At 47.5% G+C, this 13360-nt stretch overlaps 1 protein-coding gene across 3 annotated transcripts in view; it reads left to right on the top strand.

The window, feature by feature from the left end:
- Positions 1–655: 655 nt before the first annotated feature.
- Positions 656–13360, top strand: part of LITAF (lipopolysaccharide induced TNF factor) — a 39368-nt gene continuing 26663 nt past the window's right edge. For 2 of the 3 annotated variants that reach the window (XM_090277007.1, XM_090277010.1), the window contains exon 1: positions 10545–10623. The gene's annotated coding sequence lies outside the window, so the exon portion shown is untranslated. Of the gene's footprint in view, positions 992–10544; positions 10624–13360 lie in introns of those variants that run through there. The other variant, XM_090277009.1, reaches the window with a different exon arrangement.

Genomic DNA, 13360 nt, shown 5'->3' on the forward strand with positions numbered 1-13360 from the left:
ACAAATGATGGCCCCATCATCTCTGCACAACATATGCCCAGTGGTACGTTTACATCACCCTCTCCCCAAATTCATTTGTTGAAACCTAACCCTCAATATGATGGTATCAGGAGGTGGCGCCTTTGGGAGGTGATCAGGTCATAAGGATGGAGCCCCCATGAATGGGATTAGTGCTCTTATAAGAGACCCCACAGAAGTCCCGTACCCCTTCTGCCATATGAGGACACAGCGAGAAGACAGCTCTCTATGAAGCAGAAGGCAGGTCCTCACTAGACACCAAATCTGCCAGTGATCTTCTCAGTCTCCAGAACTGTGAGAAATAAATTTCTATTGTTTATGAACCACATAGTCTGTCATATTCTGTTAGAGCAGCCTGAATGGACTGAGACAAGCAGTTCTGGGCCACATTCTTCGTGATCACAGCCTGCTGATGAAGTCTATGGTGTATCATTCAGAAAAAATGCCATCTCCCCAGCCGCGGCTTCAAGGCCTGGCTTCCAGGTTTCCACGGTGGCAGGTGAGGAAGGACGTCCTCGCTGCCCAGCAGAGCCCTAGGCCTCTGTCACACTGTGGTGTCTCAGCTCCTCGCTGGTTCCCGGAGCAGCAGAGGAAGTCCCTTTCCTGCATTGCCCCTGCCTCCCGACATGGGTGGGGCTCTGGGGTCGCAGAAGGTTCGTGTCGCATGACTGAGATGGTGATGACTTAATCACCACAGCTGGAAGTTCCTTAAAAGGGCTTGGGTCCCTGTCCTTTCCAAAAGCAGTTTTCGCAGAGCGTTTCAGAGACCTAAAAGGTCTTTGCTTTCCTTTCCAGCAGTCACACTTCTGGGAATTTGCCCAAAGGAACTAATCCAAAAAAAAAAAAGGAAAAGAAAAGAAAAGAAAAAGGAAGAAGAAGAAGAAGAAGAAAAAGAAAAAGAAAAGGAAGACCTGGCACCCAGCATTATCTGCTGCAGCCGACGTTTATAACAGGAATTCACCGTCCGTGACAGGTATGTTGTAACTGCTTGGTGGGGCCTTAAGTAAGTTTTTATAAAAAGGAGTTATGAGAATTCTTTTTTAAATTATTTATTTATTTTTAGAGAGATGGGATGGGAGGAGAAAAAGAGAGAGAGAAACATTGATATGAGGGAGAAACATCTTGGTGCCTTTCGCACAAGTCCCACCAGGGGACCAAACCCACAACCGAGGCATGTGCCCTGACCAGGAATCAACTGGTGACTTCTGTTTGCTGATAATGCCCAACCCACTGAGCTACACCAGTCAGAGCACTTATAAGAATTCTTTATCTATATGGAAAATACGCTATAATGCTAAACTGAAAACACAACATCCATATGTGGACATACCTGGCTCAGCTGGGGGGGCCAACGACTTTCCTAAATGGTCTGTGATGTTGTTGTATTGCCTAAGTAATATGGAAAAGCTAGCTGCATGTGGCGAGGGGGGCGGTCCCCAGCCCCGGTTCCCAGCTGGCAGCTGCATCCTCAGGGCTCTGCCGCAGATCCAATGCTAAAATCCAGGGCGTCTGTTCCATTTTCAAAAATGAAGACTGACATCATAAGACATATTTCCTTTTTGGATGATCCTGTGGCTTTCTGGAGGGGATGGGAAGGACTCGGAAACAAACCAGGGAGGCCCTGGAAGCCCCCTGGGAGGCAGAGCCCTTCAGGGCAAGGATTTGGTCTTTTTCACATCAAAAACTTGTTGACAGCTCATACAGCACAGTCTCTCTCCTGGAGACTGAGGCAGAGGTGTTTATTTTTTCTAAAAGGTTTAAAAAGGTCTTTATTTTATTGCAAAAGCAATACATGCTCGTTGTTTAAAGGAACACCGCAAATAGTACCAGATTGTATAAAATAAAGCTCTTGCTCCCTTTCCTTCAGAGGGAGCCTCCCCAGATGGTTGGGGTCCTTTCTTTCTTTTAGATACTTTCCATATCAAGGGTTTTCAAACTTTATTTTTTAGCTCCAAGCCACAGTGAAAAAAATAGATTTTGCATTGTAACCCAGTACGCAGATACTGACTTATTACTAAAACGGAAGTTTTATGCAATAATCCTTATTATAAAGAACACCCTCTGGGGTTGTCTGTTCCATTCCATCCATTCCAGTCCGAAACAAAGGTGGCTGGTCTTAACCCAGTCAGATGGTTTCATATCCTGCTGCTTAGTGTGACCGTTGATGAAACAACTACTGTAGATGTTGACACATAACATTGATTGCTTGCTACTGCTTTTTAAAAAATTACTTTTCAATTACAGTTGACATACAATATTATATTACTGCATGTATAACATAGTGGTCAGACATTTATATAGCTTATGAAGTGATCACCCCGATAAGGCTCGTACCCACCTGGCACCATACGTAGTTACTACAGTATTACTGACTATATTCCCTGTGCTGTACTTTACATCCTCCGACTGTTTTTATAACTGGGAATTGGTACTTCATCTCTTTGCCCTTGAGGATTTCACAGCCTGCTTTCCATAAGTGGACATGCAGGGCTATTTCTTCCTCCTTAAGCACCAGAGGAACTTAATGAGTGGTTTTTTGCGATGTATTCATCAGCTTCCTAACAGCTATTTGTGTTGTCCCCATTTTGGACTGTCACCAGCAAGGTTCTGGGGGATCTCCCATCCATGCACAGGTACCAGGACATATGACCAGTGAAGCAAGCACCTCTTAAACATCTTGATTGCTGCTGGGAATGGCCAAGGGAGGGGAATCATTGAGGTACGCTTCTGGGGCTGTAGAAGTTCCCTTTGCTCCCCCTGCAGGGAACCCTACACCCATCCCATGATCACACAGGTCTTCATTTGTGTTTTGTTTCTCAACCTGCTTACGATGCTGGGAAATATCTATGTGTGTTTTAGAAATGAGTCAGTCCCCAGTTCACTTCTCCTTTCTCCCCATCTGCTTCCTCTTTGATCACTTGAGGGCATTGGAGGAGGGGACCCTCCTCACCCCTGATTCCAAAGCTTTTCCACACCGCTGGCCTTTCTGTTCAGAGGCCTCGGGCCAGTAAGTTCCCAGGTGGAAGGAGCTGGCTCCATGTGCGCATGCACACAAGGCAGAATGGGACCCAGAGCTGCAGTGAATTTGCTAGAATAGGCCCTTTAGTTGCAGTCCTTAGGTTCAAATCCTGCTGCAGACACTTACAGTGGCAAAACCTTGGGTCTCGGTCTTGTCATCATTCATAAAATGGGAATTATAATTCCTGGCAAAAATAATAGAATACTGGGTAAGCACACAGACTTTAGAAAAAGCCTGCTTGGATTCTGATCCTGGCTTCATCCAACTAGCTGTGTGAACTTGGGCAAGACACTTCTCTGTGTCTCTGTTTCTCTATCTGTAAGCTGGGGAGTATAGTAGTGTCTACCTCATAGGGTTCTTGTGAAGATTAAATGAGTTAATATACATGCTAGATTGATGCCTGACTAGGCACTTATTATTACTATTGCCATTATTAAGAATGATTAAGAATGATACCACTGCATTTGGAGTATAGTAAACAATTACAATGTGTTTTTTTTTTAATTATGATTTTAGGAAGAGAATATTCTTGGTTCAGAAGGTGTGAGGTCTAGCAATGAGCATTTAGTCCTAATTGTGTCTAGACAAGGAGAGAGAACTGGTCTTAGGGCCCCTTCCCCAGCAGGTTTCCCAAGTGTTTCTTCCGCAGTTCAGTGTCTCATTTCAGTGGCCCCAGGAAGGTGTGTGTGTGTTTGGGGGTGGGGAAGGTGGGCATGGAGGTGGGTAAGGGGAGACAACCTCATCTCAGAAAAGCAGGTAGGTAGAAGGAGAAGCAGCATAATTCACCTTTTTTTGTGGAAACTTGCGGGATAACAGGACCCTTGATGATGCTCCCAGGCAGGGGCCTCAGGTCAACCCTTGCTGGGAGCAGGATACAGAAAGGGGGAATTAAGTGTGTGGAGGGGGTCAGGGTTCTCCTCCGCCCCTCCACACTACCTTCTCTTTATTCATTTGTGGGCCTGTGCTGGGCATGTGGGAGAGTAGCACACAATGGTCCCTGTCCTGTGTCCTGGGGACACAGACGTGGCATAATAAACATAATGTTGTCAGTTAGAAGGTGGTAAGTGGTACAGAAGAGCAGGGGAGGTGTCAAGAGGGTGAGGGAGGGGCTGTAATTGCAGATAGGGTGATCAGTGTGGGCCTGGGTGAGAAGGTGATGTTGAAGCAAAGACTTAAAGGGGGGAGCGAGCCATGTAGATGCCCAAGGCGCCAGCGTCCAGGCAGGGGGAACAGCCAGTGCAAAGGCCTTGAGGCAGGACTGTCCTGAAACAGAGGGGAGCCTGCATGGCTAAAACAGAGTGAGCAAGGTCAAGGGTGTTTGGAGATGAAGGCAGAGAAGAAATGGGGCTTAGCTCATATAGGGCTCTGGAGGCCTTAGGTAGGGTTCTGACGCCTCTCTAGATAGTGAGGAAACTGAGTCAGGAGCTCCGGTTGGGGGTGGTTGGTGGTTTCTGTCATGAGTACATTTGCTTGGGTGGGACCATTTTCTTATCAGGGCACTGTGGCTGTTGTTAGCAGATCAAAACTGTGATTGCAGAAATACATGGGGTGTGACGTTCCTAGGCCTTGTAGATTTTTGGTTTTGGTGGAAGGGAAGCTTAAAAACAACAGCAGTACAACAACAATAACAGCTATGAATGACTGAAGGCTTACTGTGTGCCAGGCATGGTGCCATACTGCTTCCCTCCAGGAGTTCATCTCATGGCTACACTGAGAGATGGCAGGACAACTGAGAAAATGGGGGAGTCTGGCAGGAGGGCTTGGCCAAGATCCTGCCACCAGGAAGGAGCCAAGAAGGGGACTTTGTTCCAGGCCTCGGGCCAAACTCAAAGTCATCACCACTGCTCTGACCATTTCCTCAACCTGAAGGGGACTGACTGCCCACCCCCTACCCTAAGCCCTGGTCAGACCCTCTGGACATCGGGCAATTCCCACACGCTCAGCCCCTGGCCTGCACTTCTCCTGGCTGGAAGAGAAACCAGCCTTGAATCAAGTTTGGCAGCTGGTGCCAGGCAACCTAGAACTGATGGACAAACACTGGTGTTCAGGTTTGAATTCCAGGAAACACAGAAAGAGCCCAGGAATGGTGTGCCTGGGGGGGAACCCCAGACGAGGATGTCCCTTTGCAGGCTGAATGGGAAGGTGGCACCTGTGTCCGGGGCACCTGGAGAGACAGTGGTGCAAGGGTCATGTGGCCTCCATGGATGCCCTGAATGAGGGGAGGAAACTTCACAGAGACCTGGGCTGGACGGGGAAGTTGACAGACTGTTTACTTTCAGACTGGGGTTTGCTTCAATTCACACAGAACTGCTTATTTCTCTTTTGTGGGCTGGGGCTCTATAGAGACTGCATTGGAGGTTCAACAGCCTGAAAGAGGCCTGGGTGATCTAGAAGGCTCTAAGCTCCAAGAAGCTCTTCATGGCATGGTGACTAAACACAGACTTGGAGCCAGGCAACCTAGGTTCAAATGCTGCTGTACCATTACTAGCTGTGTGACCTTTGGCAACTTGCTTAACCTTTCTGGGCCTCAACTGCTACATCTGTGAAATGAAGCTATAATACTTATATCAAGAGTTTTTGGGAAACCAGTGCCTAGTGCACTATGGGATTGCTTGTAAACTAGATAGGATTCTGGGATGCATGCTCCACCCATACCACCTCCCCTGTCTCCCAGGGCTATGAAATGGACCTGAGAGAATGAAGCTCTTCTGTGCCATAAAGACATGTATTTCTTGGAGTCTACAAGAAGGAGCCAGCAATAATTGCAAAGTCATAGGCCACTCACTTATTATTGATTTATTTTCTATCTCTCATACTCCCAATCTGAACATAAACTCCAGGGAAGTCAGGACTTTGACCTTTACTTTAGTACCCTGGTCCTCACCCCTGGAATAGTCCTGGCACCCAGGACATATCAGCCAAAGGAATGAAGAGACTGTATGACAGCCTCAGGAGTAAGCCAGACCTGGTACAAATGCACCTTCCGTCGCCTTCTTGCTGTGTGACCTCAGTTTCCTCATGTATTAGACGGGAGGCTTTGGGAAGGATGAAAATGAGATAATGAATGTAAAAGTGCTTTATTCAGGGTCTGACACCCCGTTGGGGACCCAGCTAGTGTTTCCCATTGCCATCATCATTGTCATTGTTATCATCATCAGTCTATATTGGGTGGTAACTCTGTGCCCCTTGCTGACGGCTGTGGCTGGTGTAGGAATTGTTTGGTAGAAACTGAGGTGTGCAGCATGACATCTGGATGTTGTTATTCAGGAGGTCAGGCCTCTCATCCCGAGGTCACATCTTTCCTGTCGTTTATAGAACGCCCAAAGCAGGTAACCAGGTCCTCTCTCTGAGCAGGCTGGAAAAGGCCTCGCCTGGTCCTTAGTGGGCCTGGTGAAGACAGAGGAGTAGCCAGCTCCAGGTCAGCCTCCCAAACCTCCAGGGGAAAGGCTGACCAGGTAATTATGGGCTCCACTTGGGCACTGGCTGCCGGCGTTAGCCCACAGACAGACCAGGGACTGACTTGGGACTCCTGCCCTGGCTAGAAGCAGACTAGACAGGTGACATTCCTGGATAGAATAGAGGACACCGTTAAATATAAATTTTAGACGATGAGTGATTTTTTTTTTTTTTTTAAGTTTCAATATGTCCTATATAATATTGGGAATACATTACAGGTCTGCAATATTTGGGACATACTTATACTAAACAAATATTTGCTGTTTATCTAAAATTCAAATTTAGCTGGGCTCTTGTGTTTTTATTTGCTACATCTGGAACTCTACTGAGGCCTTTTTCTGCCCTTGAGCATCCAGACCCCAGCCCTGGCAAGGACAGTGAGCCAGGATCAGGGCACAGGGCAAGGGTGCAACCGTGGGCAAATCTCTCTTCCCCTGGCCTCGGTTTCCCCATCTGCAGAACTCTGCTGCACAGGGTTTTTGTGAGGATGAATTGTGTGATGTGTGGGAAATGTGTTTTGGAAATGGAAAAGGTGTTATGGAAACATGAGTTACCAGAATTCGTTATTATGAATAACACAAGCTATTTCTGGCAACTGAGTTTTTTCTTTCTTTTAATTAGTTTTTTGAAAGCAATTTGTGTTTGTTCTTGAAAATGGAGAGTAGCAAAAGGAGAAAAAAAATTTAATTTTCATTGCTCAGAGACAACCGTCTATAATGTTCTTTATCCTTTAAAAAGTATTAAGACTTTTTTCCAAGTGTGTTTTTCTTTTTAACAAAAATGTATCATATTCTAGTTTTCTTTTTTTCTTTCTTTCTTTTTTTTTTTTTTTTTTTTAAGGCAACCTGTTTTTCTCCCCTAGCTGCTGTCATTTTTTAAGTACACAGAATGAGGAAGTCTCACCCAGAGGAAATCTCTCCCTTTCTGTCTGGTCCCTGTTATTCCAGTGGTATTGGTGTATGTGTGTCTACTTCCCAGATCTTGTTCTGGGCCCTTTCAGGTTAGAACAGAGCTGCAAAGTCTTCAGTGGAAAGAGAAAACAGTCACAGATGTCATGTAAAACCGTGTGGCACCCCTTTGTTCTGTGTCTTAACAGGGCATACATGAGATGCCCGGTTTACTTTTTTAAAAAACTGAGATAAAATTCACATAATGCACAACTTAACATTTTAACCACTTTAAACTCTACCATCCAGTGGCATTTAGAACGTTCAAAATATTGTGCAACCACTGGCTGGTTTAGCTCAGTGGATTGAGCGTCGGCCTGCGAGCTAAGTGTCGCTGGTTCGATCTTCCAGTCAGGGCACATCAGAGAAGGAAAACTCTGACTCCAAAAAAACCTCCGCTGCCTTGCGGCATACCTCTTCAGGGGAAAGGCTAAGGGAGTAAACCCCGACAGAAAATCCGGAGCCGGAGTCCCTAAGGCGGTTTGACGTTGTAGTCAACACCGGCAACTCCTGCGGCGCACCTGAAGCCAAGCTGTATTGACTCCGTCTTTCCCTTGGACCCTTCAGCTGCGAAGAGAGGGGGGGTCTGCTGCATGGGCAACAGCAGACCCTCCATATTACCCTGCCCAGGCTCTGTAGCTTCAGCGTCATCACAAGATGTCGATTCAACACGGGAGGAGACAGATACCATGTCACTCCCGAGTTGGACTGCACAGCCATTCTCGGCGGTGCAGATAGACTCTTAAGAAGCTACACCATCGTCTCTCGAGACGGACGGCTGCCGAATAACTCCTGTTATCAGCTTCCAGAACATTTTTAGCACCTCCAAGAGACAAGGCCATACCCATTAGCAGCCACTCCTCACTCCTTCCAGCCCCTGGCAACCACTGATCAGCTTTCTGTCTCTGTGGAGTTGCCTATTCTCCCAACTTCACATATATGGAATCATATGACATGTGACCTTTTGTGTCTGGCTTCTTCCACTTACCATAATGTTTACAAGGTTTATCCAAGTTGTAACATGTATCAGTACTTACTTCCTTTTTATGACCAAATAATATTTCATCATATGAATGTACCACATTTTGTTTATCCATTAATCAGTTGATGGGCATTTGGGGTATTTCCACCTTTTGACTATTGTGAATAATGCTGATGAGTACATTCCTGTACAAATTTTTGTTTGAATACCTGTTTTCAATTCCTTTGTGTATATGCCTAAGGGTGAAACAGTAACTGCACCGTTTGGTATTTCCACCAGCAATGTATGAGGATTTCAGTTTCTTCACATCCTTCCCAATACTTGCTATATCCATTAAAAAATTTTTTATGATCACCATAGTGGGTATGAGGTGTTATCTCATTGTAGTTTTCATTTGCATTTTCCTGATGACTAATGATGTAGAGCATTTTTTTCATGTGCTTGTTGGCCATTTGTATAACTTCTTTGCAGAAATGTCTATTTAAGTCCTTGGCCCATTTTTAATTTAACTTAATTTTATTGTTTTGTGGTGAAATATACATAACATAAAATTTACCATTTTAACTAATTAGTGTACATTTCAGTGGTATTAAGTGCTTTCACAATGTTGGGAAACTATCACGACCATCTATCTCCAGGCCTTTTTTTTTTTTTTTTTTTTTTTAAAAAGACAATTAAAAAGAGAAAAACAGCCCTGGTTGGAGTGGCTCAGTGGATTGAGCGCCAGCCTGCGAACCAAAGGGTCTCTGGTTCAATTCCCAGTCAGGGCACATGCCAGGGTTGCCAGCCAGGCCCCCAGTTGTGGGACACGCGAGAGGCAACTGCACATTGGTATTTCTCTCCCTCACTTCCCCTCTCTCTAAAAATAAATAAATAAAATCTTTAAAAATACAAAAGTTTTAGGTTCACAGAAAACTTAAGAGGAAGGTATAGAAATTTCCCATATTCCCTACCCCACACTATAGTCTCCCGCATTATCAACATCCCCACCAGAGTGGTACATTTGTTACAACTGATGATGCTACATTGACATTGATACATCACTATCCCCCAAAGTCTCTAGTTCACCTTAGAGTTCACTCTTGGCATTATATATTCTATGGGTTTGGACTAATACAGTATATAATGACAGTACCCAACACTATTTTCACTGTCCTAAAATTCCTCTTGGTTCTGCCTATTCACCTGTCTCTGATCCCCCCACCCCCCTCCCTATACCGCCCCAATCCCCGACAACTTGATCTTTTTACTGTCTCCATAGTTTTGCATTTCACCAGAATATTTTCTTCATCCCAATGCCCATTTAAAAAACTGGGTTGATTGTGTTTTTGTTGTGTTGTAAGAGTTCTTTATAAAATCTGGATTGCAATCAAATGTATTATTTGCAAATCTTTTCTCCCTTTTTGTGGGTTGTCCTTACACACTCTTGACAGTGTCTTTAGATGCACAAAGGTTTTTAATTTTGATGAAGTTCAGTTCAAATATTTTTTTGTTGTTGCTTGTGCTTTTGGTGTTATATTTAAGAAAGAATTACCTAATCCAAGGTCATAAATATTTACACTTTTGTTTTCTTCTAAGAGTTTTATAGTTTTTCCTTTCGTTAAATTTTGTATAAGAGGTGAGACAGGGCCCCAGCTTCATTCTTGTGACCGTGGACATTCAGTTCCTCTAGCACCCTGGAAGGAATGCCAGAGATGGGGGACCTATGAGAGTACGGGGGTGGATGCTGCAAATCAGGAGGATCAGGGATGTCAGGGGCAGGAGGCAGGGACGGAGGTGCAGGAGCAGAATCCGAAAGGGGAGAAACGAGGATGGAGTAGTGGGCAGGGTGGTGCTCCGAGGTCAGTACGAGGGTCCTGGGCTGAAACTGAGGGTTCTAGGTAATGAGTAGCTCCGGGGTGTAATCCGGGCAGTGGGAAACCAGAGAGGTGGAGGGGAATGGCAGAGTCCGGAGGGTAGGTGGTCTCTCGCGGGGTCTAAGGCCTGGCCTGCCGGGCCGGGCGTGGCCCGGAGGCGGTGGCTCCGTGGGTGTCCAGGCGCGGGTCCCGGCAGCGCGCGGAGGCGGGGATAAGCCGGAAGCGCCGGCCGCACGCTCCGCCCCCGCGGGTCCGGCCCCGGCCCCAGCCCCCGCCCGCGCCGCTGGCCCGCCCGCTTGCGCTGCGGGCTCAGTCCTACCGGCTGGAGTGGCGACGCAAGCGGCGGTGAGTGGGGCGCCGAGGCAGCCGGCGCTAATGCGGGGCGCGGCGGCGGGGGCGGGACCCGAGGGGCGCCCCTGGCCCGGAGCGGGGTCCCTGTGGCGCAGCACCTGCTCGCGGCTCGGGAGCAGCTGAGGCCGGGAGACCCGGGGCATCGCGCCGGTCGTGGCGGCCGATGACCCTGGAGGGTCCCGGGGTTCGACTCGGGGTGGAGGGCGCAGGGGTCCGGCGAGAACTTTCTCGCAGGGCCGGCGCGGGCCCGTTTCCAGCCTTCCAGCGCTTGTCTCGGCTGTGGGACAGGCTGTGTTCCGATACTGCGCCCCTGGGCGAGCCGATCGCCTGGGGATCGCGCGCGGTGGGGTCGCCCGGCCCCAGCCTCAAAGCGCCCCCCTTCGGGTCCGCGGTGTCCCCTTCCCGGAAAGGACGTCCCGAGGCTTTTCAGGAACGTTGCGATTCGCTCGGTGGCTGCGATCTTAAAGTTGAGGTTTCTAGAATCATCACCAAGGAATTCAGAAACAAAACCAAAACAAACAACAAAACCCAACGAGTATCCGGACGCAGGTCCCAAAATATAGCTTATAGGGTCCATGGCATATACGTTGTTGCCCCTGCCCCAGGGGATCTACGCAGAATCCAGTACCACCCTCAGTGGGCGCCTATATGGACACCACAGGGTTTGGGGCGAAAATCGGGACACAACTGGAAGGGAGCCTTGGCCCGCCAGGCCCCCTCTCCCGGGGTCAGATTGGCACCCTGTGAGCGCAGGAATCTACCCAGACCCATGCCGGGTGCGTGCTGGTGGCACAGGCAAGGGAATATGTGGCAGAGGTGGACACTGCCCCTCCCGCCAAGCTGAAGGGTGCCTTTCCCTCAGCTTTGCAGATCAGTGTGGGCCTGGGTAGTGGGTTGGGTGTTATGCCTGGAGCTCCTCCTCATAAGGTCAGGGAGGGGAGGTGCTGGGGAAATGGTGAATCCTGGAAGGTCCATATCCAGGGATCAGGCCACTTGGACGTTCGCTAGTTTTCTGGTTGCTTCTGTGCTTTGGGATAGTGGGGCTGATGTCGTTCGTTCACTGTTGGGCTGTACTTTGGTAGTTGGGAAATCCAGTTCCTGGAAGCTACAGGGCCTTCCTGTTCAACTCATTAGGTTAGACTCTCCTATCAGACTTTCCATTCGGGATAAACCCCTCCCCTAGGCCTTGGTGCTGGTTCAGGGGCTGCCTAGGACGAAGGTTGGCCCTGCGGTTCTCCTGGGGCCCTTTTAAGGAAAACCATGGTTTGCATTAATGTGTGCCTCACTTTACTACCCCCACCTGGAGCCGTCTCAGGATGGCTCTTTTAAAATAGGACTAACCTGGATACCTGTAAAGAGAGCTTGTATCTAGGATTCTACCACTGTGTTTGGTTTTATCATAGTTGGATCAGAATCCAGTTCTACCTGGCGTAGAATAACACCCATGTTGCACTTGGTCTTCCTCTCAGACAGCCCTGCTTTGGGATCTAATGTGTAGCAGACTCTAAGAAACACGGTAGATCTAAGGGAGAGGCCCATCTTCCCTCTTTCCTATTACTTTAAGGCATTAATAATAGATGCTTTTATTCACATTTGAGAAAGTATCTTTGTTGTAATGTTTCTGTGGAATAAGTGACTTGGTGACTGATCTGAGATGGAGGATCAATTTGTAAAGTCTCCAAAATACTAGATGAAGTAATTCACTCTCTTTGGTGAGTATATTTCCCATCCTTCCTTCAGTCCTTTTTATAGACTGGCTGTGGGGAAATCAAGTGCTTTCCTTGCTCTGGAAAGGACACAGAAGAAATGGCTCCTGGTCCTGAGGGGTTTATGCTGTGGGTGGAAATTGGAAACACACAGGTGACAGAGCCATTGCTCACTAAGGCTAGGAAGGGGGTTGGGAGGAACAAAAGGGAGGTTGCTACGAGCATGGGGCCAGGTTAACCAGGGAAAGCTTAGTAGCAAACCTGAGGCCTGAGCACATTTGGCAGAGGGACATGTAGACATGGTGGGCAGCATTCCACCATTTGCAGAAGAGCCTCAGCAAAGCTTTGGAGGAGGCACAGACATTGCCAGGGTTGAGGACAGTAGAAGGGGAACCATTGAGAAAGGAGCCAGAGGTATTTCCAGCCTAAGTTAATTTTCAGGGACATAAACTGCATCCATTGTGGCCACTGACCATCCCCGCTGACGAGAGGTGTTTGTAATGCCATTCTGAGAAGAGGCTGGTGCCTATCAGGGACTTAAGATGAATCTCCCCAAAGCAGTAGTGACAGTGGAAGAAAAGAAGGTCCACGTGAGGAAGTCCTAGAGTCTTGGTACTGTGACTTGTCCTGTTTTTGCTTATGCTGAGGCAAAAAGAGCCCTATGGACGAGGTGATTCATCTCATCAGGCAAATAGACCTCCTTAACTCTGTCTTTCTTTAGTACAGATGTGTTTGTGATGTCTTTGTGGCCCATTTGGCCGCCCATGGCCTGTTCTGCACTTGAAATGTGTTTACTTACATAAAGTTGTTATTTGAGCTTAAAGTGGTACTTTCCTGAGTCCTCAAAATTTCATCTTGTTGTTTGAATCTGCATTGGCACTTTGGGCAGCTGTGATAACACTTTCATAACTAATGAAGTTGTCCCTTCAACTTATATTTCAGAAGAACGGTGTGTAATTTCATAGGGTTTAAGGCATGGACAGAATCGAGAGTATCTGTAGTGATTTCCTGCTCACCTCCTAGGA

The sequence above is a fragment of the Furipterus horrens genome, unplaced genomic scaffold (genome assembly GCF_987537825.1).
Source record: "Furipterus horrens unplaced genomic scaffold, mFurHor1.1.pri manual_scaffold_5, whole genome shotgun sequence".
Taxonomy (NCBI): domain Eukaryota; kingdom Metazoa; phylum Chordata; class Mammalia; order Chiroptera; family Furipteridae; genus Furipterus; species Furipterus horrens.